The sequence below is a fragment of the Lipophrys pholis genome (genome assembly GCF_963383615.2).
Source record: "Lipophrys pholis genome assembly, chromosome: 4".
NCBI lineage: Eukaryota > Metazoa > Chordata > Actinopteri > Blenniiformes > Blenniidae > Lipophrys > Lipophrys pholis.
In genome coordinates this window covers 25510715-25537557 of record NC_137637.1, presented here as the reverse complement: position 1 = coordinate 25537557, position 26843 = coordinate 25510715, and the positions used below count along the sequence as shown (strand labels likewise).

The 26843-nt window shown below is 41.9% G+C and overlaps 1 protein-coding gene across 1 annotated transcript in view; it reads left to right on the top strand.

The window, feature by feature from the left end:
* The first annotated feature begins 631 nt into the window (after positions 1-631).
* Positions 632-26843, top strand: part of ppp1r16b (protein phosphatase 1, regulatory subunit 16B) — a 100445-nt gene continuing 74233 nt past the window's right edge. Inside the window, exon 1 of the mRNA XM_080461691.1 lies at positions 632-775. The gene's annotated coding sequence lies outside the window, so the exon portion shown is untranslated. The remainder of the gene's footprint in view (positions 776-26843) is intronic.

Genomic DNA, 26843 nt, shown 5'->3' with positions numbered 1-26843 from the left:
ATGCGTCGCAAATGCGTTCCGGGACGGCGGCGGAAAATGATACGCATTAAAAATACGCCAATACGTCAATACATAGACATCATTAGTGCGTGAAGCGTTTTTGTTTAAGGGACTGAGCTGGTCTGAGTTATAGAGGCTTTAAAACTTTCCAAAGAAACTATGGAGAAGAACATCGACGTCCACGCCTCAAGTGGTTAACCCACAGCGCATGATGCTGACAAGTGTGAAGTCTGCATCGGGGCTCACCACATGTGAGCTGATCATTCAAAGTGCATGTTAATGACGGGTGTAAATAAGTCCATCATCTTAGGAAGAAAGACAAAAGGGTAAAAAAAAAAAAGACGCAAGACCACCCCTGTATCCTCCACCACCGGCCCTTGTGTGCGCGCCCACCTCACGCAAAACTCGTTTGTGCTGCGTCAGTGCTGAAAATTCCTTTGTTTGTGCTGCTTTGATTTTCAAGATATAAAAATTTTCATGGAGTTTCGCGTGGGGTGGTGGGGGCCAGCTTTGCCCCTGCCCCTCTGTGCGCCCTGCGCCTCGTCCCTTCTGTGCGCGCCCCTGCGGTCCGCCGTGTCTGTGTCTCCTCCTCCTCCCCTTCAGCCCCGCCCCCGAGAGAGAGAGAGAGAGAGAGAGAGAGAGAGAGAGAGAGAGACTCACAGTGAGGTTTTCTTCGCAGCCTGCCGTGTCTCTCCACTAACGGAACAAGTTTCAGCCTCCTGGATATCTCCACCTTTCCTCTCACCTCCACGTGAACACTTCCACCCGGACTGAGGTGAGTGCACACATCTGCACATGTTGCCAGTTTCTTCTTTCTTTCTTTTTTAAAAACATTTTTGGAGGGGGAGCTGCGGACCAGAGAGGAGGAGGAGGAGGAGGAGGAGGAGGAGAAGGAGAAGGAGAAGGAGAAGAAGAAGAAGAAGAAGAAGAAGAAGAAGGGGGATTTTTCTCAGCAGCAGACAGGAGGAGGAGGAGGAGGAGGAGGAGGAAGAGGAAGAGGAAGAGGGGCATGTCCGTCCGGCTCCTTTTGGAGCTCCTTTACCGGCTTTTCTGTGTTTCCAGTAAATGTTTTGAATGAAGCGGAGAAAAAGGCGTCGTTTCCGCCCCCGGGAGCCCGAGAATGCAGCCAGAGTGTGAGGGGAGCGGGGCGGCTGGAACATCCCCTGGATGTTGCCATTACGCCGCATGGCTTCTCCTGCGGCTCCCGGTCTCTCCGCTCCAACAGTGGATCCTCCGACAAACTGTTGAAGCTGCGGGGATTCAACAACAACCAGCTGACCCAGGTCCCCAAAGGCGGAGAAAGCTGAAAATCAGGAGTTTGTGGAAGGGGGGGTCTCCATGGGAGTAGCAGTGTCTGATCTCTCAACTTTTCACTGAGAATTACGCGTGAGCGCGCACTTCTTGCAGATCAGTTATTTCATGGCTTTTTCATTCCTCCAACTAAATACAGAGGAATGTGAACGGTGCACACTGTGGCTCAATTTAAACCCCGTAAAGTGGATTTTCTGGCCGCAATCACGAGAAATGCCCAGTGCATACGCCCAGATAGAATTTTGAAATAACATATATCCTTCATTCATAATTGATAAATGTGTTTTTGTTTTTTATTTTAGTTGTTGGTGATGCTGCATTGTGGCCTAGTGGTTAACTGCTGAAGCTTTCATGTTGTTCTTGTGCTTTCCTCCAGGTACTTGTGCAAAAGAATCATGGGAATCAGTTGTTGACTCTAGTTTGACTGTATGTGTTTTGCCTGCCATGGACTGTCAACCTGTCCAAGGGGTACACTGCCTTCAGCCTGGATCAGGTCCCCTGTGTCCTGATAAAGTGGTCAACAAATGGATGGTGATCCTAGACTGGCCATAGATATGTGTGTGTGTGTTTGTGTGTGACTGTGTTTGCCCACGCTCCTTCTCCTGTCTATGACAAAACGGGGCTTAAACAAAGAGTGATGTTTTTTCAAGTTCTTTCTATTACACATGAGTTAAAATCCTTACATTTTTCTGAATTGACATACAGTCCACAGATATTTAACTTTTTCTCTCACATTTATCTAAAACTCTAAACATTCCACATATAATACGGAAGGAAGTAGCAAGTCCTCCCAATTTGAACAACTGGAAGTCGGATAATTATTCAATTATCAAACTCTCGATGATCAAATATTAATTTGAGCATTTGTTCCGGCTCTGCAGTGGGTATTAAATTAGCTGTTATCTCATCCCACACAGTAGGATAACAGCAACAAGGTTTTCAAAGTCATTTATTGCCACTGAGACACAGTTTGAGATTTCTGGAAAACCAATGGTTCGAAGCCTAATAAGGTTCATTTTATGATGAGACGAGACGGACGAGAGCTGGTATATTATACAATGGCACCTCAAACCAGAATAAGAATCATAGATAAATGATGTTCTGCCGCTAAACAAGGGTCAGCAATAGAGTTTGTAACTGTAATTGTTTGCTACCAATGGTAAATGCACCAGAAATTTCACTTTTGTGTCCCAGCGCGCCGTCTCATGTTCCACCTCACCGGTGGTTGGTTCCATTTAGTGCCACATGTACGCTCTTTGTTCAGGCTGATGAGATCCTGGCCCGAATCTGCTGGTATTTCAAAAGTGTTTCATGTGCGGAGACGTCCTGAACGCTTTCCCCTGCTGCTCCTCTCGGCATCTGTCGGCTCGTGTTAGAGAGATGATACAATCTGCCCTCATGCGTGCACATTTAGTGTAAATACATGCAAGTACAAACCAGCAATGAAACATATCCATGCATGCAAACATGTAAATACCTGAAAGTGGCCTGCAGGTCCGCTCCAGATTGTCATATTTGATTACATAGAGGTGCCTCCTGCTATGGTTTCACATCTTGTGTCGTATTCTTGAGGCTTGACTTAATGCTGTGTAGTTTCAGCTGACATGTGATGTTCACATGTGGAGCAGCTTTCACTGCAGAGAGGAGAAAGGAAATCATCAAAAAGCTCAAGTGGTACAAGGTGTACCAACTCAGAGTAATGGTGTATATTTCCTTCTCCAATCTATGAAAGGGAGCAGGAAGGAATCTCAAATACAGACTGATTCAAGCAAAGAAGGTAGTGGTCCTCATTTAAACATGAGTCAAAACTAATGAGTTTGACTTTGAGCAACGAAAACTGCACTTTATTTTCAGATTTATTTATTGCTATTTCAGGGTCTGTCTTTTTGTGTCACATTTTAATCATTCAAATTTGGCTAAGTGGTTAACAAATGTGCCTTTTTTCCGATTTAACAAACTCAAACCAGATTCATCACTGCTTTTCATAAAGATATTTTACCATTAGAGTGAGAGTCTAGTGATGTGGTTGAGGACTGAAATATTAACTGTCCAGCCAGCCATCTCCACCCTGGGTGTAACTCAGGCTATCTCAGTCAAGACTGGTGGAGGAGGGTGGATCACAGAGAGACGGACAACCACACAAAAATCAACTTTCAAAACATCTCTGACAATAAAGACAAACTACCGACAGTAGCTTTTCATTGACCTTCAATTTATATATTCTATTGATTGATCAGGGGTGATGTGGTGCTGTAGTGTTGGCACAGTTGCCTCACTGTTTATACAAGAGTTCCTAGTTTGAGCTTAAGCTACTTAGCTTGCAAGTGCCTGTGTGGGTTTTTTTCTGCAGTTTGATTGACTTCTTCTCTTGCTGTAATGAGAATAGATTAAAAACACTGCCACCTAGCTGCAGATGAGAGTGAACACTCATTTTTCAATGATGAGTAGCAGCTGGTTTCGTGTTACATGTAGTCATGTTACTATTGGATATTTTTGTGCGATCAGATCGTTTGGTTTTGCTTGAATATCAATGTTGTGCTATTTAATTATAATTTTTTTAAATAAATTGTTAATAAATGAATTGACTCAACCTTGAGCGAAGTTTATGTACTTTGTGGCTTTGGACCGTCTACATTTACTTCTTTCAAGAAAGAGCTCTAAAATATTCTGGGAAGTGACTGGATGTAGTTTTTCGATTCAGACTAAATGGAAAAGAGAGATTTGTGGGTGCATTGCACAATTTGAAACTTGAGGACACTTTCAAGGAGCCACTTGTCGTTTCCTGGACCGCGGCATAATTTGTACTATTCACCACCAAACGGAGCAGAAAAAAACCCTAATTTGATACAGAAATTGATACAGAGTTGGAAATGAGTTTCTCCTTCTGAAGTCAAAGTCATTTGCAGATTCGAGGTCTTCTCTCCAAACAACAGCCAGGCTGCGTGTTGTGTGCTGTAACTGATGCTTTTTTCATTATGTCACAGATGACAATAATCCAATCTTCTCTTGTTTAGCGCGCAGATAAACAAGCCCCGGCCCATCAGGGTTGCACTCCTCCACATTTTAGCCAGCCGTGGCTCTGTTATTTCAGGTGATAAATCATGAGGCTGTGTACAGTGTAATGGTACTTTCCGTGTTTGAGCGAGCCATCTCTGATCTAAGAGGAGCCCCGCTGCTCCCCGTCGTTGCTCCCGCTGCACTGATGAGCCTCCTCTGTAGTTCTGTACCCTAACTGATGTTTAATTATTTCAACGCGGTGATTTGGTTGTTGCTCATGAAATATTGAAACGCGAGTGGCCCTGAAGGCAAACTGTGAGACACCAGCCTCTTTATCCTTGATGCCGGAGTGGAGCCGGGCATCAAGGCAAGTCAACATAGACGCACATGAAACGAGATGTTTGATGACGTTTTTGCTCCAGAAATACAGATTTCCTCTCTCCCCGTCCCCGCAGGATGCCTGTTTCTTTGTATGAACTGGAAATCCGTTATTCTGACCCCCCGCTGCTTAAGATGTCTTCCCCGGAGTTGAGCCTGAAGCCAATGTGCCTCCCTACTATCGAAAAGCGATTATGCAAGATCAGCTTTCTGATTACAGCACGCGGCCGGGCACCGCCTGCTAATCTGTGCTCCTTATACTGACACAGGCAAATCTCTGGGCAGCTATCAAGATTTCTTACAAGTACTCCGTTTACAGCACAGTTTGATACGCGGGTGTTGATTTTGTCTCCGTCTCAGTGATGATTTTGGAGTGAGTTCAGTTCAGAGTGAGTACTTTTCTATTGTATTAAGTTAGAGCTATCAGGGGTGGTTCGATTCTCTTTGCCAGTGACTGATGTGTGTGATTTTCAGCCTGTTTGGATCATAACTCGATTCATTGTTTGAGGCATGTTTATCTTTTTTGCAAGTGCTCATTATAAAGTAGAAGATACGGCATGCAGATGTCTAGTTGTGTCTGAGTCGCAGCCCTAAACCCAGAATATATTCAGCTTGAACATAAATATTCAAGATGTGGTTAAATTGCAACACTTGAAACTATTTTTGGATTAAAAAAAAAAAAAAACCCACCCACCAACACGTAAATGGTCATTTATTTAAAATTGAGCAGCTTCTGCATATACAGTGATTATGCTATATTCATCTTCATTCTAATTCTGAAATCATGGTTTTTTTTTAGGCTGAGTACAGACTTAAATGATCAGTGGGCCTAATGGTGGCTCCCCTGCTGATGGGTGCTGGGATAACTGAACCACTCGCTGTGAGGATAAAACTACAAACATCAATGTTTTTTTGGAGCCGAGCTTCAGCCGCTTTAGCGCCATGCGCTCCAGAACCATCTAGGCCACGTGTGCAGATTTGGTCTGCCAAGGCCTTATCTTGCAAACAGACTCTGTCCAGTTAAAACATGATCCGATTAGAGTCGAGTTCACTTGTGCAAAGTTGATTATTTTTTGAGCTGGTTATCAATAACATGCATGAAAGGAATCAGCAGTGTCTCTCATCTCGACAGCCGCTGAGTTACCAGGAATCTTTTTTGCGACGCTTTCAGGTGTAGTTTTGGTAAACCGGCAGCAGCTGGTCTGTGCTAAACTATCCTAATGTTTAAAACTTTCCCCAAAGCAAAGACAAGGAATAAAATAAGCTTTTAAATCTCTTTAATAGTGCAGCTTTCTCTTGTATCGTACATGTCTTATTTATATCCACTGTTTATTCCCATGTAGAAAAACAACTTGCTGGTGCTGGACAGTATGTGTGCTGGGAAAGACTCCAGTCTGACGGTTGTATCTCATGGCTGGTTAGTGCTGATTTCTGCTTCTACCTCGCGGCCGTCCCAGACAAAAGATAACAGTGGTGAGAGAATTGTGGTGATAACTTTAGTCTAGGCTCTAATTTGGTGGTCGTACATCACATTTCTCTCCAAACACATGAAACGCCACAAGGGCAAAGGCTCCATTCATGCGTGGCTTTTTCTTTTTGTGGATGGATGCCACACACTCGTGACGTTTTATGATTTATGTTGACGTTTATTCTTGCTTAATCCCGTTGACTCGCGTACATAGTACGGTAAGCTGCGATTCAGCTTGAGTGTTGGCACACTGGAAACTTCACGTCGTGCCCAAAGTTATTGGATTCATGCCGTATATAGTAGCTCGCTGTGAATTTATGACATTGTTAAAATCGCACAGTTTGTTGTCGGCCTAACACACAGTCATCGAATGTGTCTCTCACAGTGTGTTGCCATGAGACCTCAGGTTTTTTTTTTTTTTTCCTCCCCTAGAAATGTTGTTTCATCTGGTGTTGAAGCAAAACCCGTGACCCATCAGGTCTGTCACTGACGGTCATCACCTTACCCATCTATCTTCTTCCATTTCGATCTTTCTCCTCCGCTCTCCTTCCTCATACCGACCATGTCCTCCCTCACTGGCCTCCTTGTCAACGTTGTTTTCCTGACACAGCCATCATCTCTGCTATATTCACGACCAAACCATCTCAACCGCGTCTCTCACTCTCCCAACAAACTGTCCCAACACGAGCTGCTGTTTTTTTTTTTCAACCACCCTCTTAGTCTTTATCACACTTGTTTGAATTATTTCTACTCATGTTTTCCAGCTGCAAGAGACGCTCCTCATGTCATCGATTGTCTTCTGACGGGCTTGATAATGACTCTGAGCATGGCAATGAAAGAGTTGGGCTTGCTGCTTTTGTGGACAGCAGAGAAAGTGTCTGCAGGCTCATAGTGAATTGTTGTTGAAGGTGCCAAATCCATCCAGACGTTGATTAAAAATGCATTAAAAATGTATAAATCCTTATTGCTTTGACTTGGCAGAAGCGCCGGCTTGCAGGAGACTGGCAGCCACTGTGGCCTTTCCTCCGATACTCATTACTGTCTCGCTCCATTGTTCTCTTTTTATTAAGCTTGCAGGTGGAGCGAGGTTCAGCAGAACCTGGAGGTGTATTTAGTGCGTGAAATGCAACTTCAGCAAGTTCATAACAAAGCCGCGTTTCTCAGCGTTCCGCACCGCTGACGTCCACGCAGCACCGCGTGCGTTGTCTTTTAAATCCAGAGTGAAACTCGCCTTTATAGGCCGTCGTGCTCCGCCGGTGTCCTCTATGACTCGCAGTGTGTTTGCACCTTCTTGTCATCTGATTTTGTATTTGAAGCTGATTGCACGTTTTTCTGTGTGTGAAGCGCGTGCGGCTCGGCGCGTCTTAAGAAACGGAGCCAGCAGTCGGCACCAGTGAAGCAAGTCCACGAAGAGGAAGTGAGCTCATGCCGTTTGTGGCTCGCTCTCTGTTCAGGAAGGCGTTAGACTGAAGGGGGGGCGGTGGGAGGTTGTAAAGGTTTTTCCTCGTATTGTTGTGTAAAGCACAGCAAAGCTCTCTGGTCCAGTTTCACTCCAGTACGGCGGTCTGCTCATATACACGTGAGATGTCGTAGAATTTTCAGCACGGTGCTTGTGAATGTACAGAAACCACGAGCGATTCTTCTGCTCGATTGCAGTATTGTTTATTTTCATGCGTCAGTATTAGATGCAGCATTTGAAGTAAAAAATCCCCCCCTATCTAAAGAGTCCTGCTTCTCTTCTGCTCTCCTCATGAGCACAAGGCCTCTCAGATTAGACGAACACAGCTGCTGAACTTCAAAGGCAGATTTCAGCCGGCGCTGAACGTGTTCTCCATGTGTGCGTTCACGCTTTTTGATGGCCTCTTATTTATTTATTTTAAACATGAATTCTCCCTGCACTGTTTGAGAGATGGGCCCTTTAATGTCTGGTTTGCTCTGTCTTTGCCTCTCTCTTGTCTGCGCTCTGCACCCATTGGTCTCACACTGTGACCGCGTGCTCGGGTGCTTGGCTGTGCCTGGCCGTGCCCAGGCTGCAGTTGCAGGGTGTTTGTGTGTGTGTGTGTGTGTGTGTGTGTGTGTGTGTCTCAGTCCTTTGTGGTTTGTGCTCATGTGTTGTTCTGTTTCTGTCGGCCCTGTACATGCAGGAGTGTGCAGTAAAGTGTTATGCTGCGGTCTCTTTCTTCAGAGCATGGCAGCTCGTTGCACACAATGTTTTGCCCAGCAGTGTTTTGTGGGCTTGAAGACTGATGAGAACTGGTTGGTGTTATTTCACCTTTTTTTTTTTTTTTTTTTTTTAAAGTGCAGCATTCCTTATATATGTTAACAGTTGTATCTGTTTAATTATTGATGGGTGAGCACATTTTTTTTTTTTTTAAACCGCTTCCTTTTGAGGAAATCTCTAAAGGAACCAAATGGTAGAAAGTGAATTAGTGTCTAGACATGATGATCCCTGTACGTCTCATTCACAGCAGCAGGGGCAGACATTTTCAGAGCCACAGGTTCATTTCTCTTTCACTGGAGTTCAGACTCTGCAGAGCTTCGGGCCAGTGATCCAATCACCTCCACGAGGGATGTTATGTTTTTCTGTCCTGCTTTGACGGATGTCTTAAATCATTTCACAGACTTTAAAAACACTTCGATAGAGTTAAGTGTTTAAACTTTACTGTGCCTCCACTTTCTGAAAGCCCATTGCAGCATTTAAAACATTACTTTTTTAATTCTTGTTCTGTTGTTAAGTATAACCACAGTAATACTTTAAATCTGTGATTTATATCTCATTAATATAAGTGACTTCTCTATATTATATTCCATGCCACATTATTCAACTCGGGGCCGTAGAGGGATGGCGCTGATCCAAACTGAATATGAGCAATTATAGAGCCACCAATTAATGTCAAACCCATATTTTTGGACTGTATGCACAGGGACAACATGCAAACTCCACACAGAAAGTCTCCTAAACTCAGACCACTGATATTCCCTGTGAGCAGAGCGGGGCAACCACTACTACACCATCCAGCTTTAGATGGGAGAAAAAAAAAATCCAAATATTTACTCACATGGAAATGATAAATTTAGAGCAACACTGCACATACTTTGCTGATGTGTGTTCTCTGAATGCCCTCTACGCTGACATTGATGAATATTTAGCTGTTGGTCTCACGGATGCATGAAATACATGTGAGTCGGTGATATTGTTGCTGTCTTCAAAGCAAGTTCGTGTGCAACCAAGAGTTGCCCCTCGCCGCCCCTGTTCCACTCTGTAGCGTGTTTACTTTGCTCTGCCTCCATAAAAGTGCAAGTTTCCATTACCAGAATATGTCCGAACTCTTTGAGATATGTGCATGGAAAAATCCCAAGAATGTACAGGTCAGGCTCTTCTCCCTTTTGAAGCATTGCCCAGTGTTACTTCAAGATGGGCTCTTTTGCTTTAACAGTGCGTTGGGTTAATTTTATTGTTTACTAGAAGATTGTTTTCACTCACAAAAGGTTTCAGTGGCTTATTATCACCCCAGATTTCACCACCAGAAGAGCGGCAGAGAAGTTTAGGACGACCCATAAAGCTACAGGATCCACATAAATGGGACAAAAACTAGTTTGAAATAAAACGCGAATTATCCTTTAACAAACCCCGAGGCGACCCATGAGCTCACTCATCTGACAGTGACTGCAGAGCATCAAACTGGCCAGCAGGAAAAACAGATTGCGGAGATCAGCAGCTTCTTCCACCCTTTATTTCTCTGCCTCAGCTCGCCTGAATCTAACTCATGCAGACAGATCTTTGCTTTGTGGAGACGCAAAATAAGAGATCAGCGTGTGCAGCTATTTCTTGTACTCAATCCATGCCTGCAGTCCCTGGGACTGTGCGGACAAACTGCGCAGTCGTCTTGGTTTAGCAGTGGATTAGAAGTGACACTTACTGCAGGCTGGCTGATTCTAAGCCTTGTTTACGCTGCCTGAGTCTCAGCCAGGGAATCAAACCATCATTAGGCAGTGAAGTGACTCAGTGGTGGGACAGAACGCCACAAAGGCAGGGAACAAAGAGGACTAAAAAAGGTGGACAAAAGGATTAAAAGGAACTTTTCAGAAAAGGAGGAGAAACTTAAAAACTGAAGATACTTCCTGAATTGGAGTAAACCGGATGGCTGCAGCGGGGGGAGGCGGAGGGGGGCAGATTGAACCTCTAGACCAGGGTGTGGAGTGGTCAAACCCTTTTACAAATAAATAGACAGACTGTCCTAAAATAAACACCAATCACTCATGTCAGTGTGGAGCAGATGGACGAATAACCCCACCCAGGACCGGGACAGGACAGTGGGCTGTAAACACAGGGAGGTCAAGTTTTCCCTACTTTGGTGTGAGGCCGTTTTCTTTTTTCTTTTTTTTTTTTCTCAAACGCCTGCACCAGAAAGCAAATTCTCCATTCCAGACAGTTAGCCTGTTCAGAACTGAGGTAAAGGAAGGAAAATCAATGGGATGTTTTCTCAGAAGAAATTCGAGGGTGGACTTTCTCTCTCCGGTACCTAGAAACACTGTTGGTAGTCATTATAGTGCAGCCTCAGATCTGCATCCGGCAGATGAAAGTGTGGAGTATCCTGCACAAGGAGAACATGCAAACGCCACACAGGATGGATCCCATGACTAGACTTGAACTGTGGATTTTCTTGCTCGCAGGCATTAGAGTGCAACACTACACACAGTGCAGCCCTGTGTATTCATATAGGAGAGGGTTTAAAAACAAAGTCTATAAGTATATGCAACGTTCATGACAACGAAACTAAGTAAGAAGCATAATCAAACTTTTTTTTGGGACATGGTTGGACATAATAATCTTTAATGAAAATTGCCTTTTGATGAAACGAGGTGAATTGTAACCCTTCAAAGTTGGCCTAATGGACTGTAAGACAAGAATATAGATGGCGCTCCCCGCAACTTTCATAAAATTCTGTGCAAATACAAATTTTTATACTGTTTCTATTGTATTTGCACACCAGGTGATTTCAATAGATTTCCTACCTCCTAACTGAAAAAACATATATTAAAAAAGGTTGCTAAAATAGGTAAAAGTGCTTAAGACTGCAAAACCGTTAATACATTATCTGTTGTGTTATTCTCATTTTAAAGATGAAACCTGACTTGTTGCTCCAGCCATTTTTTTATTTTTGTTTGATATAATGGGTAACTTTTGCTCTTTTGGCCATTAAGGTTCCAGATCCCTGTCTAAAGAAAAAAAGATGTTCAATTCATACCAAGTGGTAAAGAAACCATGTTAAGCTGCACAGATGAGCTTGAGCCAGACAGGAAGTGCCCACATAAAAGGCATAGTTCTTCCATCTCCTATACTGATTCATCCAGTTCAGGGGCACGAGGTGCCGGAGCCAATCTCGGCTGACTGTGTGCGAAGGGTACACCCCGGACATGTCATCTGTCCTTCACAGAGCAAACACAAAGAGCAAACACAAAGAGAAAGAGACAGTCGCGCATACACATTTACAGCTTTACACCTTTAGAGTCCCAGATTGGGAGGAAACCAGAGGACCTTGAAAAGCAAAGCACTCAGGGGTAGAACAGGTAAACTCCACACAGAAAGTTCTCCACTGGACTCAAAGCAGTGAGGAAAGACCACAAACCGCGGCACCACCTGTGGCCCAACAGGCATGGTATTTATTTATTTTTTTCTTTCTTTTTAGATGAACATCCCGTGTTGAATGTTAGTATTTCGCTCTGTTCATTAAACAAATATCTGAGACAGGTCAGACATCAGAGGCACAAAAAGCAGTTAGTTTGTGACAGTCTCTTTACAATTCAGTGAAATGTGTGAGGCTATCATGAATGTTCAACTGTCAGTAATAAAGACATGTTTAAAAACATTTCTAAGGTATGTAAATGTATAGTTCAGTGATCTTCTTAGTACTTGCTATGTAATTAAATATAAGTACTCAATGCTACAAAAAAGTGTTATTGGTGCCTTTTTAACCCACACACACACAGAGGGAGAAGTCACAAAGACTCATACAGTACAGGAGTGTGTGTGTGTGTGTGTGTGTGTGTGTGTGTGTGTACAAGATGTGACATGAGGCCCGTGAGACAAGGTAATCAAAGACGTCGAACTTATTCGCAGAAGTTTTTGACCACTAATGGTTCAGTGGAGCAACTTTCCCTGGAGTGGGTTTCTATGTTTGTGTAACGCACAAGGACGAGCGTGCAGGTACACGGTGAGGCAGAATTATGGGTAAAGCGTCTTTCAACACCAGGGTAATTGAGGGTGTTGCGTAATAAAAAGTCACATGCAGTACAGAAGATTTCAAGCCTGAAAATGGTTGAAAAATGGAAACATTTTATTATTACAATTTTATTTTATTATAATGTGAAAAGCATTTCACTTGTAAAGATTAGTTCAGAAAATTCCCAGAAAGCAGTTTTGTTGACTGATTTGATTTAAAAAAAAAAAAAAAAAAAAAAAAAAGATTGGTTTCTAGCTCCAGCCAGAGCAAGCAATTGGATGAATAGACAATTATATATAATTTAGATTTCCTTGTGCTTTCACTGTAAATATAATTCACCCATTCAACCATCAGCGGTGACGTGGCTGCAATGCAGGGTGCTGGACGTCTTGTCTGTGGACTGTTGGCAAATGAACAGAAGGATCTGCAAATCGAACTGCTGACTATGCACTGCATAGATAACTGACTCTAAGACTTGAGCCTCACACGCCTTCAGTTGCTCAGAAATTACAGTTGTAATTTTTTTTCCCACTGATTTCACAAAGTTTCTGAACTGGATAAACAATATGAATCTATAATTAAAATAATCTCCCAACAGTTTTCCAAAGCTTTTGTGACGAAAGCAAAACTGAAGGCTGATGCCCTTCTTAGCTGGCAACACACTCTGTAAAGTGATCATGGGGAAAAAAATGCACACATTCATCACCTTGTGTCATTTATAACCGCTGTTTACCATAAATACGAATGTAGCTGATAAAGCGTATTTAAATAATTGACAAATTTCGCTTTAGACTTTCAAATTTGAGTATATTTAAACTATGCTTCAATTGATAATAGAAACAATATCAATGAATACTCAACTAACTCCAGTAATACTGATGCACAAAGTTGGAAAAAAAAAAAGGCCTTTTCAGAATTTTAAGTGGTAAAATATTGTACTTTTTGAATTGTGCTACAGTGATGGCTGTAGAGACCTCTGTAATAGAGGGCAACAGAATAGTAACATCATTATTATTATTAGATATAGGAAGGAACAAATCTCGATCCTGCTGGCTTTGTATGGAGGCAGTAATTGACAAAATAAATTAGTTTTCATCCATTTTGTAATTGATCATTGTCCATGTTGTTGATTTATTTATCTATTTTCTTCCTGAAGGCATAAATGAAAATAAAACACTGGGCAGGTTAGAGTGGAAAAGGAATGGCATTGAAATAAACAAAAAAATGTCATTAAATGTTTATATCATACTAATTTGATATTGTTACTGCCTTTTTCCACACACAGTGGTGTAGCGGCTATCGCTCTCGGCTCATGGTAGGAATATCCTCAGAATTGAGTCCAGGTCCTGGGTCCTCTCTGTGACGTGTCTGCATGTTCTTCCTGTGCCTGTGTGAGTTTTCTTCAGGTACTCTGGTTTGCTCAAACAGTCCAAAAGCCTGCTTTTTAAGTATAACTGACTGTAAAATTGTGAGAGGTGTGAATATGAGTTTGTTGGTCCCGTGATGAACTGGTGACCGCTCCACAGTTTACTCTGCCTTTGCCTTGCTGGCTCCGCCCCCCCTGCAACCTTGAGTTGGATAAATGCAGGATAGAGATTGATGGATGGATGGGCGTTGCCTCTTTGTAATTGAATTAGTCTGCTGAGTTATCACAACTGATCCTGACCCCTCGCGTCCTCTCTGAAGTATCTTTATTGAATCCATAACCCGATAAAAGTACTGCTGGAATAAAAAAAAAGAAAAGATAAAAGGTGGAATTCATTTTGAAGCTTGCAGTTGCAGATCTGACTCTCGTAAACAGCGGCGAAGATAAAACAAGGAGCTTATGAGTCGTTCTGTTCGAGTGCTCTAAATCCGTCAGTTTACACACTTGTCTGCGGGGCAATCTGAGGCTTCAGCCTTCCTCTGACTGTGACTCTTTGGTGGCCTTGAGCACGGAGGGAAAATCTTTTTCTCTTGCTTGTCTCAGTCTCGGCTGACTCAAAGTCAAATGGTGAAACGGTTTTTGTGCTAATAGTATTTGGATGACTTCAAATTTGAATAACTGATTCAATTGTAAAAAGAAATTAAATAAATTCGGGGTTATTCAAATTCTTTTTTTTTGGGGGGGAGGGGGCTTAAATAAATCTACAGTTCTGTGATGAAGTTACCTGCATTTCAGTCATTTAGATTCCGAACAATCCTGCTGAACTGTCAGGGAGTCGTCAGGCTGATCCCAGATTCATTCAGCATGAGGTCACTGGCTCTAAACATTCTTCCAGAGTTGTAAAGATTGATTTGTCGCAACAGGAAATAAAAACTCCTGCTGCAGATTGTACATTTACCTCAGTATCTCCATCGTGACGCTACAGAATCTCGTCTGTGACAGAGGAGACGGAAGGTTACATGTCAGCCTATGATCAACCCACCGACCACGTCCCTGTCTGCATTGATAAACTCAGCCGAGTGTAGCGAGCAGAACTGCTCCTGTTTTAATGGCAAATACTATTTTTTTTCTGTTTGCTCCTCTTCCTGTGACATTGAGTGATAAATAAACAACTCTTCACGGATCCCCACTTTCATGTTGGTGCTTATAGAAGCTTCACAAAGTGCTGTATGAATATGAGATTCAGGATATGACCTTGGTAAAGAATGGCAAGTTATTAAAAAAAAATTTTGTTGAGGTGGTTCACACACACTTTAGCAGGATCAAAAGCTCAGATTAAATAAGAAGCAAGACATTTTATAGAGCCTATGCTTGATTAAAGCTGCGTGGGGATGTATTGCTTTGTACATTCACCTCACAGCTAAAACGTCAGCTCACTGAATCCATGTTGTATACCTTTCTATCCAGTTTATTGTTGAGGGGTGCTCTGCAGCCGAACCCAGTGGGTGAAGGCAGGGTACATCTTGGACAGGTCGCAAATCCATCACATGACAAGCAAAGGCTGAACTCATTCTCACGCCTACGGGCAATTTTAGAGTGACGAAATAGCCTGAAACAAATGCTTCTGGACGGTGGGAGGAAACTACAAAACTCTCAGATGCAAATGTAGAACTTGCAAACTCAGAGCATCAAGGCTGTGATTGTAACAGGGATTAATCTTTCTGCATTACCATGGAGTCCACTGCAAGACCCTCCAGGTTGTCATGTTCTTTCCTTGTATACATCGTTTTTTCACCAGGCGCCCCGCAGTTATCATCAGGAGTACAGCAGACCTCTCACATTGGGCTTCTGTTTACATGATGTTTATTTGTATCCTCAACTGTCACATTTCGATGGTGGGTAGACGGATGATTGGTGAGAGGAAGATAAAACGGTGTGAGCTGAGAATTTGAGAACAGTCAAACTCCGACTAAACCGGGAATGCACAAAGACATTTTAAGAGTTTTCTCTTGTTTTTTCATTTCACATCAAACGGCTTCATATTGATTCGCAAAGCACATACGACACTGATCAGTGCAGCTCCGTATTTAAGCAAGAGGTTTGCTCGTCTGTGCAGAACGTTTGGCTCTCATACTGACTGAAGACAGTGAGTGGTTCTGGTGTTTGGGTTGCAGGTCTGAATGCCCGTCTCAGTAATGACTGCTGACACCTGCACGTGTTGAGATATGAGATTGTCAGACATTCGCAGGCTGTCTGAGATCTGATGTACGTGCGGCGTGTCCCGGTTTGTTTGGATTTTTCTGTGGAAACGCGTGTTGCATTATTTGTTGGTTGTTCTGTTCTACTGTTGCTCTAAATGGCAAAGAATCTCAAGGCAGGACATTTTTATAGTCTTGTGTTTTATTGCATGAAAGATAGTTTGAAGAAAATGTGGAATTAACCTCGACTATATGGACAGTGAAATCCATCATGTAACAAGTATTGCTCAGTGTTGTTTCCAGACGTTATCGTTGTATATACCCGACATACTGTACAAAGGTGCCAATCCCAAAAATGAACTGCAGTTGTTTTACTGTGAGACACTGGTACAATCATGTTTGACTCACACAAAAGTACTTAAAGTCGATGAACCCTCCTAAATTGATGCTTCCAGTTTGGCTTTGCTCTATTCCTGCTTTCAGGATTTGTCCATGAGGAGAAAATACCTCTCCAACCTTTTTGCTTTTGGAATCTGAGACAAGTTCTGGTTCTGATCTGGTTCTTGACCTGTTGCTGCAAATGCAGGATTGAATGAACTGCTGATGCAGCGCTGACCTGGCTGTATCAGGAGGGACCAAGAACAAGCATGAATTAGGTTAGCGGGTATTATAATGTGGTACTTAGCATGAGTTTGTTGCCAGCAGTGTTGTCCTGCTGTGATTAAATATGTTGGTCAGTAGGCCCTGAGGGGTCAGCCCTCGCAGAAAAACCATGATTTACTGGAGGATTTGCAGCTTAGCTTTTGGACATTGCATAAACCGCTGATGTGGACAGAAGCTAATGTAAGTTGGGTTCATATGAGTAGAGTTGATGTTTTTTCGCCTCTCTGTTCTGTTTGCAGCCGGTTAGTCGATGCATCCCGCAGCACCTCAACACCTCGCTTTTATGGATGTGCTGTGTGCCGTCTACCTCTGCCCTGGTTCATTACAACAAGGGAGACAACGACCCAGAATCGAGTTGACCTGAGCGCTTTAAATCAAGGCTCCACCGGAGGAAATAAATTCTCTCCCCAGCAGCGCGCCCAGCGCCAACTAGGACAAGTAATCCAGACAGAATAAAAACGTCCTCTTGGAGGACGCCGAGGGAGAGAGAGAGGGATGAAGGAGGGAAGACATAAGTCCAAAGGAGAGAGAGGAGCTGGACTATTGACTGGATGGATGGAGAGGTTGTAGATTGTTTCAGTGGCTCACTTTTCCGTATGACATGAACACGGGTTATGGTACTGGACATTGATCAGAGCGTGTCTATAAGAAGTGGGTTAAACAACAAAACTGTTTCACAAAATTAGAATTAGGTAATTTGATGTCCAACCTCAAGACTCGGTACTGAAAACTGTATGACCACGTCTTGTCACACCAACAATACTGTTTACTGCTTGTTTGATCAGACATTGCCTCATTTGAATATCTAATTTCAAACAGCATTTTATCAAACAGTGTCATGTTGTAGGCCTCTCCGTCAAGACTAAGAATGAACCAGCCTCTAATCATGTTCAGGTTTAAGCTGCTACGTTGATGCATGTTTATAGATTAACCCATTTAATGCGAGATCAACTGGATTTATTTCGATTTCATGGCTGTTGAAGCGTCAAAAAATACACGACGAGTGAGGGCTTCCGTTTCTTTTTCTGAGATAACTTCAGCTTTCAATGCCTGGAAGTTCTTCAATATTACTTCGTTCTCGATGGTACTCGGAAGCTCATTTCGCAAACGTGTGACACGCTGGTGGAATTCTGGTGATTGCGTTGTCGTGCTGTGGAAGTCCAATGAGCGTGTGAATGGGGTGCAAAGCTCTTTTTCACTGCTTCCTGGCATCTTTTGAACTTTGGAGATAATGTAAGGGTTTTTTGAGTTTGCATGCCAAATCCTGTCAATGGTGACACGATAGGAGTGGAAATGTTAACGAAAAAATTAAACAATATATGTTAAGACGATTCCTGTTGATGCTTCTTTGACTTACTCGATAAGCAGTCCTGTGGCGCAAACCTGCATTGTGAGACTAAATGGACACAGGCAAAATTGAATTACTTGCTGATTTTGTTAGATTCCTAAAATGACTTGCTCTTGGAAGATGTTTCTTCCCTTACGTTGTTTCATTGCTTCATGTCATTATTGAAGGCAGAAATATAGCAGCGGTGAGCGCTGTGGCTTCGAAGTTGGAAGATAACTGCTTCATTTCGGGTCTCAACTGGTTTTTCAGTGTGGAGTTTGCATGGCAGTCCAAAAAGCATGCGTACTCGGTAAAAACCTTGTGTCAAAATTTCTTTTAAGTGTAAATGTGAGTGTGTGTGGTTGTGTATCTTTCGGTTTTTGTTCTGTGTTGGACTGAAAGTCCACCCAGGCTTTGTGCTGCCTTTACCAAAAGTCTGGTGGGATTGGCTCCTTTTAACTTAATACCAACTTGGGTAAAGCAGATATAAGATGTCGATGTCTGTTGCGGGTTCTTTCTGAATGCTGTCGCAGTCCAAAATGTTGTTGAGTGATTATACATTTTGACTAGATGCAGATGTTGTCTGTGGTAGATCTGCCATGGATTGTCAATGGTGGGCCCCTCTTTTCACGAGATTTTGTGCACCCCCCTCCCCCCACCACCACCCCCAATGATCCTGTACAGGGTAGAATAGTAGAATAGGTGTAGGTGATGACTGGGTTTTATTGAAGGCAGCAGAATTTCAGCCAGCTGCAGCTAAAAACCACCTGTTGCTGTATTTTGCTCAAAACATCCATTAGGGCCTCCTCATCCCAGTTTAAGCTCCGAATAGATCTTAAGGAGCCTTAAAACCAGACTTGTGTGTGTGCATGTCTGTGTGTGAGTGTTTGTGGATATCCATGTGGCTCTCCATGCCTCGCTGAAGCCTGTTCATCTTTGTGTTTATCTGTTTACATTCAGCAGCAGCTGCTCCTCAGATTCTTCTTTCCACTCCTCTGCTCTTCTCTGCCTCTGCAAAAGGAGCTTTTCTTACTCTTTTTTTTTTTTTTTTTTTTTTTTTACTGTCCTGTTCCAAATTGCTGTTGTTGCTACTGAGGGAGCCCAAACAGATGTCCAGTATACAACACAAAATAAAATGTGTATGAATGGGTTCATCCAATCAGAATCACTCTTTAATAATTCAATAAAAGCGCAAAACAATTTGGTCAACTTCAAGATGTCATATTGCTTCTTGATTGTCTTTATCATTGAAGAATCGGAACAGAAGAATCGGCACCTAAACACATTTTAAAATGACAGTGTCAGATCAACTGCATAGTACTAATTCTTGCACAGTATTTTTTTGTAAGTAGAGGTCGGTCTCAATCAAAAGTGGTCCAATAAAGGCAACAGGATCATGGGTGCCCCTAGACTCATTGTTACACTTGTTGCTTGAAGGCCATCCCTTGTGGTCCAATACAACAGATGAGTTACTGTCGCCCAGATTGCTGCAGAGCTTTGCTTCCTCTGACAGAAAAGGTGTGAGAATACACAATTCATCACAGTTTGTTGTGCAAAGGGTGCATAAGACTCATGTGGTCATAATGTCAATGCTGATTGGAGTATGTTCTATGTATCAGTGACTTTTCAGTGGTCAGTTGTGTTTTTGTACTGGAAGAATGTTTCCAATGTTTCTGCAGGCTGATGGAGCTTGTTTGATTGGGAGTTTGCATTTCCTACATCCGACTTTCTTAGTTTTTTTAATTCTGCTGTCCTCTACAGTCAAAAGACATGCTTTTTGGGTGAATTGGTGAGTGTAAGTCCCATTTCAGATGTCTTATAGGAATACACAGGACTCTGAAATCTGCTTCTTTCTTTGTGTTCTATAATCAAATAAAACAATCTCTTTCATGACGAGATCTCTGCTGCTTATTAATTGGGGTTGGACAGTGCCTCCCCCTGTCTTTGAAGGTGTGACACTGTGCGTATGGGGGGAGGTTTCCAGGTTCCTGTCTGTCCAAACACGCCTGCTTTCTGTCACTTTGACTTCACTGACCTTGGTTTGACACGGCCAAGGGGTCGTGTTTCTGCTAATGAATGCGGCTGTCTGAAAGGTCAGATGTCATATCTCAGTGTAGCAGTCAAAGCCAACTGCTTCTTGTTTTAATGGCCATGTGCTGTGTCATTAGCAGTGTGTGTAGTGTTTCTTCAACACGGTCCGGGGCCCCGGAGTAATGGGTCTTGTGTTATAATGAGGCCTTTAAGGTGAAACTAAAATCTCAAAAAAAAAATGAAGTCTAAACACCGGTGTGACTGATTATTAAAAAAAAATAAAAAAAATGAATGAGCTTTTTTTCTTTTGCCTGCTGTGCCATCACATATCCGCTAACATTTTATTGTGGCCATTTACATTATTTTGTATAATGCAGCCAAACAATGGACAAAAGACATTTTATTAAATACTTACTGAATAGGGCTTTGTAGCTCACAGCAGCAGCTTGGATTTTGATCTGCTCCATATTTTATTTTTTATATTTTTGCAGTTTGAGGCGCATTTAAATCATTTGAGAAAACTTGAGCTGCAACACAAGACATAATTCATTTGGACTAATTTGCCCAGTTATATGTGATTAACTACACTCCGTGTTTACGGGACTCATAATGCTTTTCTTCTATGCTCCTCGCACAGTCCTTAAAGAATGTGCCTAGAATCTCAGCTGGTATATGTGGCTCATGCTAAGATAAATTATGTTGATGACCATCCCTGTTATGAATTATTTAGATTTTAATGCTGTAAAATTGCCAAAAGATGTTCCAAGATACCGTTAACTATTAATATCGGGTAGTTAGATCATATTACTGTGGTTTGTTTGCTCATGTTAGAAATATTGCATGAAATTGGAGTGTGCAGAAATTCTGTGGGCCAATGGATGGATGGGAGGCATATGGATATTGATGAAAAGCTCTATTTCACTGTTTGCTGGTGGTTTATGAATTTAGAAGTAATAAACTGTCTCTGACAGTTTGTTCAATAAGTGCCAGATTTGATCAAGTGTAAATGCCTGTTAGTAAACAGTCCTTGCTTACAATATTTGAGAAACTAACATTTTTTTCCTCATAACATGTGATCATAATTCTTCGGTTCGTCATGCCAATGTGATCCGAACAAAGTGTATCTCCATAAGACAAAGCCTTGGGCAAATGCAATGCAAACTTTAAAGTCTGTGATTTGTCCACACGTCACAAAACTCACACAGCCCATCTGCCAACTTGGAATTAGATGTTGCATTATTTTTATTTTGTTTGTGCCTCCAAAATATATCATTTTAGGATGGAGGATGCAGTCTGTGAAAACTCTTTAGGAACTTCTGGTCCAGGATACATGGGTTTGAATTTTCCATTCTCAGTAGACCCTTTCAATTTTGCAAATATCACAACTAGTTTCGGAAAGTAGTTTTTCCTTCTATTCTATTCTATTCTATTCTATTCAATATTCCCCTTGATCCCAGGTTTGAGTGAGGATGGTGTATGAATAGCTGAATTTCTCCATAATACAAAGTCCACTGTAATTTCTGTAGAGGAGTCTCTCCAGACAGACCAAGTTGACTGAGAGGTCAAACATTTACATTAGACTGTAAAAATGGTATTTCTTAACACATAAAGAAGTTCAAACTTCTACAGTGAACCTGCACAGTGGAGACAATGCGTTAAGAGTAGCATGAGCTATTGTGTAATCTACAAACAATATTTACATGGCCTGTCGTATCAGGAGCTTTTCCAGGTTTGCCGTCTGGAAGCGTTGCAGTAACAACCTGATGATGGAGGGTGAGCAGAGGCACGGATGTGAGGACTGGATCCTGCACGTCTGTGGAGGAAACCTCCAAGCGAACCTATCTCAATTTATAGTGGTGGTCAAATGTGGAGAGATTGTTGGCAGCCAAAACCAAGATAGTGCGGGTCATCATGACAATGACGTCAAGATCTACTTCCACGGCTTTGTGGAAGAAAAAAAGCTTCGGGAAATAGATTGAATATAATTACACTGGCTCCCGACATAAAATTCTGTTTTCTGGCAATTTTTTTTGCGTAGTCAACAGAGAAATCAGTTGCCAGGAACGTCTTTGTTTGTTACACTTTAATACTCAGCCCATGCGTGTTCTCGCGCTTCAGAAATGTGGAACAACCAATGAATAGCCGATAGAGGTGTGGGTGAAAGCTTTGAATCCTTTGAATATAAAGTGGCGTTTGCGATTTTCAACTCACTACCTGAGAGTTACAACTCAAAGGTAATCTTTCGAACGGTGAAGAGCATATGATGAAACATATTTTTTCTTATCTTGTTTCTATCTACCTGTGCCAATGGCAGATGCAGTTTGCTTCCAGGGATTGCTCAGTCCCATGTTCAGGCTTTGTTTAAATGCTTCTCTAATGCCTATAATTCTTTTGTATGGCTCAGTGATGCAGCCGGAGCAGACGATCGCTTTGTTGCTCATCTAAATCACGAATAGAGTAAACGTAATTTTATTTCTCTCCATGCGGCTGTCTTGCTCATTTCAAACATGGAATTGGATTCGGCTCTTAACGGCGCAAATGCCCTCACAAAGAAATAGCATTACACTTTTCCAAAAGTGGTGCACAAAAAAAAGTCGACACCTATTGAAGGAGAAGCTTTCAACGGCTGTAACACACTCAATTCTTCATTTCACGTTAAGGCTCGCACAAATCCTGTAATAAATATTCCCATTTTTTTCTGTAATTATTAGCGAAATTGCTTCTTTCGCTTCGTGACCCTGAAACCCAGTCGGTCGCGGATGGAGGACCTGTGGCGAGACCTACGGCGTCTGTAGGAAAATGCTTGTATCAGTTCAGTGACTGTCACTCCCATAACACTGCTGAAGTCCTGCTGATGTCTTGCTACGTGGTCTGGTGGGCTTTTTTAATCAGCTTGGCCCACCTGCAGCATTAGTAGGTGATTAAAAGAATTAGCCCAACCGGGAGACGCCAGAAGTGGCCTGGAACAGAGGGTCTGTGGGATTCAGGGGGGGCCACAACGTCAATAAGAGGCGAGGGGGGTGTTTAAGCATATCACCACAACCCCCTCGTCCTTCTGCTCAGACCCCCGATTCACAAGCATGTGAACACAGTGTACACACACAGACACACGCACACACACACACACTTTTTCCTCATGACATAGGGAGGTTTGTACAACTTGCATGAACACACGCACACGTAGATAAAACGACGACAGACACACACTCTGTCAGACACACTGGGCTATTGTGTGTGTGACAGTGTCGCCTCTGTGTCTCAGCGTCCCGACACAGCACATGCCTCCTTGCTGCTAAATGTCATGCAATGGTACTTTATTGGTGAAGCGGGCGAGTGTCTGTGTGTGTGTGCCTTTGTGTGTCAGCTGTGCATTACTTCAAATTGTTGTTCTCTAAAGACGACAAAACTAATCTGAACCTCAAAGCTATTTACTCGGATTCACTGGATGTTTTTGTATTTTATCCAAGTGGCTTGGTCATCTCTAGCCTATTTATTTATTCATTGACTTATCTATCTATCTTTTTTTCTTTATATGTACTCCATATCTGATTTTTTATTTTTTTTTCTGACAATCTTGAGGAACACAATCTGAATCTTTTTCCAATCAAATCCAGGCCAGTGTCACATGTGGTTCTAAATCGCACAAATCTAAATCCAACGTTTCTTTAATGTTTGAGCATCCTCAAAGCCCCATGTGAAGTGAGTCGCCACATCCCTCTTACCTCCCACACATTCAAATTGTGTTCTTGTTCTTCTTTCTCTATTAATCACTCGGTTTTTAGTTTTGTCATCTCGGATTGTACAGAAACGTCCATTCGTGCTTCCTTTGCGAGTGTAAATTTGTTCAAGCATTTCAAACCTTGTCATTTGTCACTGTCTTCATACCCTCGTATGTTTCTTACTGTGGTGTGGTTGATAAACAACAACGAACGTAATGAGTGCAGAATACGGATAAAAGGCTCCATCCATGGTTTTTAGTGTCTCGGGTGTTGAGCATACAGTAAATGGACCTTTAATTGAAGCTGTTACGTCTATCTTCCATTGTTACATGAACACAGCGCTCTGTGTTTGATGCCATGTCTTCTTCTGCTCATGTGGCTCCGGTCAGTTCCGTAGACTTAATGTGATGTGTCATCAGTGTTATTCATCTTCATCAATTCATTGTTATCATGAGGGCATGTTGAGTTCCACTAATGGTATTTCATCTTCATATTATATCCATGACTGGTGATCAACAGCCTGCAAAACCGATAAAATATTTATCTAAGAATCGATGTGTTGTCTTTAAATTGCTCATTTTGGTTCAAAGAATACGGAGCTCAAAATGGTACATACGATCTGGAAAAGTTTCCAAGATTTAAAGCTGTCATTTTATTAAATGTAGGCTATTTTAAAGAGTGAAATTACTCAAAGACCTGATGGCACCTCATTTCTTATTAGAAAAACTGTTGTAGTTTCACTGGAAATTTGTCTCTCGTGAACTTTACAACTTCAACAGTCAAATCTTAGTTACACACAAAACCTAAAAAAAACAGATTCAGTTATGCTTATATTGATGGCTGCTGAAATCCAAGACATTTTTTACTGGGTGTCTTTTTTTTTTTGGTAGTTACTGTGTAACAACAACCCCGACTTTGGAATGAACTCCCACTCGACCTGCGCTCTCTGGACTCAGCGGACATCTTTAAAAAGTGCCTGAAAACATATTTGTTTGCCAAAGCATTCTAGTCTAATCGACCCACGCTGCCACTGACTCTCGGCATTTGTTGTGTTTTTTCTCTTATCTGTTTTTATTTGTTTTTACTGTGAAGCACTTTGTGACTCCGTGTCTGTGAAAAGCACTATAGAAATAAAATTTACTTACTTACTTACTTACTTACAACTACCTGAAGGTAGGTGTAGAGATGAATTTTAGCGTTGATGAGAAGGGTCACGTATGATAGTGTTGGATTCAGTGTGGAAACCTGAGTGACAACGGTTTACATTTACCTTTGACCGAGGGAAATGTGTACCCGTCATAGACGACCTGTTTTATGATGGACTGAGGGGCTGTGAAAGGACCTTTTTCAACATGTCAGTTTTTAATTTAGTTAGGTATATTTAATTTTATTTTAGCAGATCATATCCTATTAAACTTTAAGTATTAAAAACTTAATTAAAACTGCCTCTATAGCTTGGTTTTTAGTAAAAAAAAAAATATGTATCTGAGGTTCCATTTGCTTGTTTCCTTTTTATTGAGGTGTTTTTAGTGTCTTCTTTTCGTATTCTAGTCTTATCTTATTTTTGATATCAGTTCTAACTTTCCTTTGTCACATTAATACTGCATCATCTTAAGATTGTTCTTTAAATCAATTTTTTCAATTTGTTCTTAAATATTTTTTGGTTTGATTTAGTTTTCATCTAAGATTTTCTATATTGGGCACCTCCAAAGAGTGATCTTTTGAAAGGCTTTAGATTATCTCATTTGGTCAATCTTCTTGTAAAGAACTTTAATAAGTTCTAAACTGTACGAAAGTTTGTCATGTGAAAAAGTTCCTTTAACTGTACCATGAAAAACCAAAAAAAAGAGAGGTCATATTTACGTTTTCTCTTGCTGGTGCCAGGCATAGACGGACAGCATCAAAAGCCGGTCTCATTAGAGAGACGAGGAGATGATGTATAGCGGGATTCACATGAACACAATGATGGACTTCTTTGTATGGCGATGTGTTGGTTGACGAGGTTGTGGCCGCGGTGGGCGGAGCCTACGTCTTTCAGGCCGCAGCTTGTTTCTTCAATACGGCCCCCAAAAAGTTGTGCCTCTTTTTTTTTTTTTTCGAATTGATAAGCTGAACAGGAGAAGTAAAGATAATCTGTTAACTATCTGAGAAATGACGATTGTAGTTCTGTTATGTGTTATTCTTGAAAGAGCTCATTTTCTAAAGCTATGTCATGATGGAGGATACCTGCTGAAAGTGAGACCATTAAAGTCCATCAGCTGAATAGAGAGGTGCCTGATTAAAACTAAATCGTGTGTTTTCAATACAAAAAACATAGCCTCCGCTGATTCTGTAGCCGTCCAGCATCCTGTCATTTGGTCTTCTTTCAAAAATGAATTAGAAAGAAACGATGAGCCTAATTCATCAGGATGTTTTAATGAGGCGTTGAGGATGAAGGCGGAGAGGCGGTAGAAGAGAGGAAAGCCTTTCTTAGTGGTCTACCTGTGGACTTCATTTCTTTAAGCCTCGGATTCATTATTTGACTGTCTCTGAAGACGTCTGTACGAGGACACTGATGATGGTGGTGCTCGGACCAGAATATTCAGTGCGGATGATTGACTTCCGCTTAAAAATTCAAATAGATTCACTTGGAACTTTAATATAAATGCGAGTTCTGTCTTTTCCCTGCACAGTGAATTAATTCATGTTTTACTCTGCTTGAACTTTTCTTTTTTTTCTCTTTTTTTTTCTCCCCCACAACACTCACAATGACTGTGGTGGGTGTATTTAGGTGGGTGGGAGGTGGAGGACTTTCATACAATTAGAGGAAGCAGAGCCTTTAATTACAGATAAAACATTCAGCTGGCTCCAGCCTGCTGCGTCTGCTCACTGGAAGTTTCTGTTGTCACTTACAATGTTTTAGGAGCTGTTACTGGATCAGCACTGATAGTCTCTGTGCTTTTCTTCCAAGTTGGTAAAACTGTAATGCTACAGATTGGAGCTCTGCTCCTGTTCATGCCTGCAGTTTGCTTTTGGTAACAGCAGCGTGGTTTTAAGGACAATAAACACTCATCGAGCTGTGGGTTTGTCAGGATTACAAAAGGACGAGAGACAATGCTTTTGCTTATAGTGAAGCCATAACAACCCAAGCAAGTTGTTTTAAATACAGACAATAAAAATAG